The 8614-nt window shown below is 30.0% G+C and overlaps 1 protein-coding gene across 4 annotated transcripts in view; it reads right to left on the reverse strand.

Annotated features, from left to right (window-relative positions):
- Nucleotides 1–8614, reverse strand: part of LOC106684418 (latrophilin Cirl) — a 185767-nt gene that overhangs the window by 91376 nt on the left and 85777 nt on the right. The gene's annotated exons all lie outside the window — the stretch shown is intronic.

Here is an 8614-nt window from a genome sequence, read left to right on the forward strand (position 1 = left end):
AATAATGTCTGGCTTTTTATCTACTATTGTCAATTTTCTTACTTCATTGTTATAAATAAAATAAAATATTATTTAACACAATAATTATTTCGTGAAATTCCACGGTTGAACTTTGCACTGCAACTAAAAAACGTCATTCGTCCAAGTAATGGGTGGTTGTAAAATATTGTACGTTAAAGTTGTAATTTAGTAAAAATATTATTATTAAAAAATAAAAAAAATAAGCCAAATATTTCAAGGTTTGGCTAACTCATGCAAATATTTGTGTCTATAACGGGACAAAATCAGCATGGCAAAATCTCCGTTACAACCACTATTCTTTATTGGAAACTGAATAAATTAAATTCTCCCACTCCAGCTACTTCTGTTAAGTCGATCGAAACTCTGACTTCGAAGGAATTTCAAGTTTCATCCGTTGTAGTCCTATGGAGAGGTTGAATTTATTGGACACTATTCCACCACAGAAAAAGGAAAGGGCGTAATTTATATCAAAACATCATTTTATTGGTTTATAGTTAACGAACCATGTGTATGAAGAGATTTTGGGTTATACTTTGTAATTATTATTTTAACTAGATCCTATCCCGTCCATTTTAAAATAATTTTAATTAGAATTTTCAGAAATTTTAAAAAGAATCATTTAACTTGAAAAAAGGCTAGTTGGTGAAAACAAAATTATATGGTTCTTTAAGATTTTTTACGGTACGAACGTAAAAAAAAACTTAAAGGCTCAAATACTCCTATTTATGTTGAATAGGTACCCTGAGGCACGGGTTCAATTCCTTATAAAACTTTTAAAAACAGGGTTCACTCAGCCCAGTACATTTAAACATTTACGTGGAAAGAGTATCAGCTCGATCAATAAAAGACTGAAGATAGTGATGGCATTTATTGTTTTTTTCACTTTAGCTAGAAAAATAAATTCTAGGCCTAGGTGTTTAAACTACCAGCGAACCGTGAACCAAACCCGACTTAACGAATGACAATTCTGTGTTTCCCTTAAACGCTTCCTCTTTTTTAACCCTAACTTAATAGAGATTAATTACCACTGTGGACGACTCCATTTGAATAAATATGCATAAATTAAGAATTAATTTCCCTCAGCACTTCAATCCCCTCAGAGTTTTTAAACCTCTTCTCTAACCGAGTTTTCTAACTAGCTAAGTGGCTCCGTTGTTGAAGAACAAATACTTAAGCTTATTAAATTATGGTCTCCTATAAATTCGGATTATATAATAATGGAGTTTTACTTGAATTTTTCTTATTGAACGCTCATAATATATTAGTGATGTGTATATATATAAATATTTTGATCATAAGTAATTCAGAAGTTATATTTCTTTTGATCGCGAGTGGTGGAAAGCTGAATATACCTTGGTGAATTGAAGCGTTATGGAGCTTATATATTAAAAAAAATAATAATACATAAAAATAATCAGATACACACTATTCATCGTTTTGTAAAATAAAAATAATAAGTTAAAATTCTATATATTAAAATGTAAATCGAAGATGAATCATAATATATTTTAATTTAGTAAAAACGAATTAGAAAGTGATAAAAAAAGTAAATTAAACAGAAAGATATAATTATACCGTGAAATTTATAAGTGCTTTCAAACCATCATTAATTTTTTTCACAAACAAAATTTAACTACTTTACTGCTCACAAAATAAAATATATTACCATTTTTTTCAACGTTTAATTATTCAGGAATGATAAAAAAAATTTAATTTTTTTTTTTTTATGTTTTATAAAGTTTATATTCTAACATTCCAAAATTCATAACCGTTACTATTATTTTATTTATTTTGTGATAGATCTAAATAATATCATCTAATATATTAAGTGAATCATTTAACTTCATCAAATATCAATTCAACACAGAGATTTGATACAAAAATTTAAAAAATAAAAAAACTGTGAAGAAGCTGTCATGGACTTAGAAATTGAGAGGAAATAAACTGAAAAAATCTTCTAAAAATATCTTATATATAATTTTGGGTTTTTTAGGTAAATTTTATTTACGAACGACGCACAGCTTCGTCGTAGCTTAGCTCTTTAGGTTTTTCTAGAGTAAACTTCAGGGCGCATCCCTTAGAATGGGTAAAAATTGAACCTCTTTTGAAACAGAAATTAACGCCAAATTTTTTCTTGACTTTAACTTGAAAGAACTCAAAAATTGATTTTTTGTTAATTCGAGAGCACTCGGTACTTTGATTTACCATACAGTGGTTGGCAAAGTAATCAATTTCCACTATTAACTGTAAATAGTTTTCATTAAAGTACTAAAAGATTTGGGTAGGATAACTCTTTTTTTTCCCTCTACCTCTTGGACTATAAATAAAAAAAAAAAAGAACACAAGATGTAAAGGAAGTTGGAGAGAAAATTCAACAATTTGTAATTCGTTCAATTTTGTTATCTGTGAGATCTACACTGGTCCCCCCAAGCTAGCGGCGATTATGCGTTGACGCGGAATAATCAGCAGTGTTTAGCCAAAGGTAATCACCCGAGCTCACGCCAACCTCCAGCTGCCTTGCCCCCTCAACATTCAACATCAACTTGCTTCTAAAACTCAAATCATCCACACCTTTCGACCGGATCGAAGCCACCCACGGAATTCGAAAATTCCACGCAACGCCGAAAATAACGGATGATTTCGGTCTGAGCGGTTGCATCAGGAGAACACGCAAGAAATTACCAGCACACTTTGATTTGAATCTGGCGGGATAGTTCTAGATGGAATTCAGACATTTCACTTAATGGCAGATGTTAAGGAAAACGTGTTACAATTATCATAGTCCACAATAGATTATTTTTAGAGGAAGGAAAATAGATCAAGTTATATTTTCAGCATAGTGATAACACAATTTTGTTCACCTAATGTGGTGTTTTTTTTGTGTGTGTGGGACTGAGAAGTTTCTGAGAAATTCATAGCTTCTATAAAGAGGTTAACTGACAAATCAGAACTAAGAAGTAAAATTTGATATATCTTAAGAACATTTGATAAAAAATTTATAATTTTTACGTTTTAAAGCCCAAGATTTTTTTTTCATTAAGTAACTATAATTTCCTAATATACCATTAAAATATTTGACATTTGTTGGCTTAAAGCTCAACGATCTCCTATTAACATTAATTTAAAACCAGATGTGTTCGTAAAAATATAATTCTTATATAGATTTTTAAATTTAAAAAGAAATACAACGGATGTGTAGTGTGAACATAACAAACATAATGGTAAATTCCAGGCGCATTATTGACTATTCATTAATTTAGGCTGTTAATTATTACAACTCTAATTATTCCTCCTAAATAAATGAACAATAGCGTTTTAATTACAATAATACTCTGTATTGACTTTCAGGCCTTTTCAACGAACTAAATGAATATTCAACAAATTCGAGTAGCCGAACTCAAATATCGGATTTAAACTTTTATTCGAAGCATGAGGTGAATAAATCAGAACGGGGTACCGTCTGTTGTTTTTGTCAAGTCAATTTTGTTTACGTTCCACGAGTTATTTTTAAAAACAGACCTAAACAGATGTACGAGACAGATTCTGAGTCGTCCGTTCGGATGGAAAGTTATTTCGAAGTATTATGTACACGAAGAAATTCTTAGATGTTTGTACAAATATAGTTTTTAAAAAAATATTATATTTAATATGGAGTGAAAGATAGAGAAATGTTAAAATCATGTTGATAAACGATTTTTGGAAAAAAACAAATCTTAATTTTTACAGATAACAAAATTGCCGACCGAAAGTTTAGCACAATATAAATTTTTTGAAAAAAAAAACTATAATATTGGAATGAATAATACTATAATAAAATTTTAAAGGATTTTTACAATTAATATTGCTACTTTATAGTAACAAATAAAATTCACCTTTAACTGGTTCAGTGAATTATAATTGGCCTCAAACTGTTTTTTACTATTTAATTAAGTAAAAACTAAACTAAGTCTTATCTCTTATGGTTACTTACCTTCAATGGTTTCCGTGTCAAAAGGTTTGTATAAAATAATAATTTATGACTAAAAATGACAAACAAATTTTATAATTTGAAGTAAATAAATGCTGAACAGATTGAATAAAAAAAAACTTGATATCATGTTGCTTACTATATATAAAACATGAAACAGAGAGTTTTTACTTAAATGTCAAATTATAATTAAGATTATTAATTATCATGATTAAAACCGCCTTGAAACATCTGTTAGGCAATAAACAACGTTAAAGTATGATTTATTCTCAGATCATAAAACACATTAACTCTATTAATTATAACTAAAAGGAGCAATTATTTAATATTAATTCGTTTAAATTTATTTTATATATTATAAACACACAAGACGAAGATAAAAATGTGTTTATATTAAGAAAATATATGATTGTTATAAATCTGAGGCATGGCGCCAAAGGAGTAGGTAGCGGCTGTCTTAAAACTTAAGACTCTTGCCAAAGAGATAAATCCCGTCGACCAAGGAATAGCGTTTGCAGCGAGCGGCTTAGGAACGTGGTCAAAAACTTTCCGTACTGGGGTTCCCCGGAGTATAATGTACGCATGAATTTTAAAAGCATGGACGGATATAATTGGAACCTGATTTTATCAAAAGCTCCCCCCCCCCCCGATATACGTGGATGGAATGGGACGAGGATTTCGGGTCTCGAGGGGAAGAATTCTTCCTCCATATCGTTCGGTAGGGGAAAAGTGAGAAGAAAGGAAATGTTTTGAGGCAATATGGATATTATCATATTCGAAATTGAAATACTGCATACATTTTCACGCATTATAAATCAACTAGTTTTATCATTATTTTGTTAAAATTTTTATAGACGAATGATTAAGGCAAATATCGTTCAGCCTAAATTTACTTCAACAAAATTTACAATCGTATCATATATTCACTAAACTGAACAAAAAAATAATAAAACATAAGAAACATAAATTTTCAACACTAGGAGCCCAGTTTACAGTTAGTTTAGTCTTTAAAATGCTTGTTTTAGGTTAGTTAACCTCTATCAAAGCTAGTCTACTTTAAATCTTATAAAAAAATAAACAATAATTATTTTTAAATTTCATTTAAACTGAATTGAGCTATTTTAGCACTAGTATTGGGCGCCAAAAATTGGAAATTAATACTTTGACATGCAAAATAATTTTCTTACATTAATTAAAAAGGTTCTAAACTATGATTTAAAACAAAAAGTACGAGAAATTTCTTTAAAAATAGTCATACAAATTTTAAAAACTTATCTATTATCCAACTAATCTGAACATCATGGCCAGGCAGAGATAGTATGCCCAGGTAGTTTTCTGTTAATGACCGATATTTCAAGTCAAAGACTTTTTCTGTGTAAAAAAAACTGAACAAGTAAATCATTGAAATAGCGTAAAATTCATACTTTATTGATTTCAAACCCTTATGTTTTAAAATTTTGATTCACATGATCCTATTACTAGAGTAGTGTCCACTGTCAGCCCTACCTCATATAAATGTTATATCAAAGAATAAGAACAAAGTATAAGTATTTGTAAAATTAAATCAAATATACATTAAAAAAAACAAAACTATAATAAATATTAACAGGAACCTCAATATTATGATTTTTTTGCCAATTTCCCTATCAATTATTCCGAAAATATTCATTAAATTGAAGTCTTTTTATCAAAGCATCCTACTTAGTAACTAATAAATGCCAAATATAAAGAGTATAATATCATTTCCGAGAATATTCTTTTAGGATTGTATGCACAACGGTAAAGGAACAATTTTTTTCCTTATTTAGAACAAACATGAAACAACAAAGACGTTTAAGAAACATAAATCAGCAAACACCAACAGTTGAGATGCGAAATAAAATATATTAAGGCAAGTTACAAAAAGAAATAAAAACTTATTGGATTTTTTCCCCCTTCCTGGTCATTCCTAGCATACGTATTGTACATATTAGAGACCAGCTGTAGTGGCTTCATTTTCTTCCTTAGAGAGCCAGAGTTATTTATTTCCTGAGCAAGGAAGTAATTTAGTTAAGTAATTTTTTTCTCTCGCTCTTTCTTGGCCGACCACATTTCAATCTTTGTGATCAGCTGTCAACATGTTTTTGTTTTAAGAGTGCATTTTTAAAAAAATGACTATAAAAGTGGATGATGAAATTCAAGTTAAACTCTTTTAGAAATTAAAAGAAAGCTTTTTCAGTGACGGCAATCTAGATAACACTTACGCAAATAAAACCGGTTTATAAGACAATAAAGACATGAACATCAAACAAGATTTTATACCGAGAAGTAACTACGACGTGAACTATAAATCAAATTCTGCAATTTCACAAAGAAATATTCTGAAACAATTACGGGGTATTCATGACTTTTAGATTAACATGTTAAAACGAAATAACATATAACATGGTTGAGAATCTGTTACTAGGTCTACTATATCGAGAATGACGTCACGTAACAGACCAGCTGAGATCGTTACCATTTTGTTTGTTGTGTTAGGTTACTTACTCGTAGTTTGTGTTTTGATTTTCTTATTAATGTTTTAAAAGTAATAAAACAATGGACGAAAATAATAATAATGTAATGACAGTAGTCAACTAGCTCATCTTGATTCTCTTCTTCACAAGTTACAAGATCAACAAGACACGCAGGTGGCCTAACTTTCACATAACATTTTTAATCAATTTAGGCATGTTGTAATAATGTACTTTGATCATAACTTTGGAAGGAGAGGTTATAAAACAAGTTGGTCAGAAAATCCGTTAGGAGTTCTGAAGTATTTAACATTTAACATGACTTTAAATAGGGCTGCTCACAATCCTATACTTATTACATTTAACATGGTAAAACATTTTACATTTAACACATCATGAATACCCCTTAACATAGGAAAAAGATAAGGTACTCGAACATCTAAAAGCAGTCGCAAACGTTCGAATTGTAAATGATAATACCAAGTCCAGGCTAGAGACGTTCAAAACAACGTTTCGGGTATCATTTCAAAACCATTCGCTCAGAACAACGCACAAGAAGTTTTTCATACACAGACAAATGTCAATAACAATAATCGATAATTGGTTGAAGTTTTTTCTCTCGATTAGAATTTTTTCTCAGTTTATCGATCTCTAAGTCCATAAATGAAGTTAACATTTATTGGTTCCGATTAGTTTATTAAAATATAACATTTCACTAATGCAGACAACATTGTATTCTGATTCTTCTGAAAAGACGACGCGAAGTTTATATTGATATCATTATCCAATAATTTGATGGTTTTGTATTAATAATTATAAAAAGATCTCAAGAGATAAAAATATTTCACGTTCCTTGATCTAAGATGATAGATATATAAGAAAAAACATTGCGCCAGAGTCTTTTCTGTTTCGAAGGATCGTAACTACTGTTGAGAAAGTTAGGCAATGTGAACTACTGCTCTACTTAAGAGGGAAAATTCGAGAATCCAACATCGTCGGAAAGTTCGTTGAGCGGATCCTATTAAAATACATATTAATCATCGTTAAGGGCAAGATGGGTGCAACTTGGGTGCAGTGAAACAAGGCGCCAACAGTAATTAGCGCCGGAGGAGAACTGAACAGGGTTATCACTTATGTGCTCCCCGTTCCAATATTTCCTTCAAAACTCCTAAAACCACCCCACCCCCCATCCCCACTGACTAATGGGCTATTTGCAAGTAGAGTTTAAGCTGAACAAATTAATCTCCGAGTTGGCCTCAGCAGTCCTACCTTACTAAGGGCCGTTCATCACAGTTCAACCCTAGCCCGCTCGCACTCCCTCAAATCCCACTCCGCGTTTTGTTTTATCCCCCCCCCCCCCACACACACACACATATCCTTCGGGCGGCTTCTGCCAGGGAAATTTCTCTGAATAATTTATATACGCGTGGCCATGTTTTATTAAGCCATGCGTATATTATTTCCTCCTAACCCAAAATATATTTAAAAAAAAAATAAGTTCATGAAAAATACAGAAAAGTATAAAGAGCAACGAATTATTTATTATATATATAAATATTTCCATTTCTGTTTCAATATTTGTAAACTTCCACGATTTACAACACAATTAATGTAATATTACAATCAATACAAAAAAAAAAAACATTTGTCATTATTTAATTATTCTGTATATTTAAATTTACACTTTTCATTTAGTATTATTCTTTTACATTTATTTTATAATACATATATTGTACCTACTGTATTATCATAACTATATTGTCTATCGGTACACACTATTGGTCACTTGTTCTATCATTTAATTTATTGTTTATTTATTTAATTTATTAATTGTTATTTTAGCTTTTATTGTTCATACTTGTTATTTGATAAATTAGTGTTTTAATTATAATTGTTGGTTTTTTTATACAATGTAGATTTTAATTTTAGTCAATGTTTTTATAATTGTAAAAGAAAATAATATTATGTAATGAATAGAATAGAAATGGTTTGAAAAATTGTTAATTTTAGTTTTAATGTTCATCTTGGTGATAAAAGAGGTAGGAGAAAATTAATTTATAGCCTATATGGTTGCTATCACATTGGAATATAACCTTCAGAAAGGTAATTGTTCTCCTGCAATGTAGGACATTTG

The sequence above is a fragment of the Halyomorpha halys genome, unplaced genomic scaffold (genome assembly GCF_000696795.3).
Source record: "Halyomorpha halys isolate HHAL.00 unplaced genomic scaffold, Hhal_1.1 Scaffold579.1, whole genome shotgun sequence".
NCBI classification, from domain to species: Eukaryota; Metazoa; Arthropoda; class Insecta; order Hemiptera; family Pentatomidae; genus Halyomorpha; species Halyomorpha halys.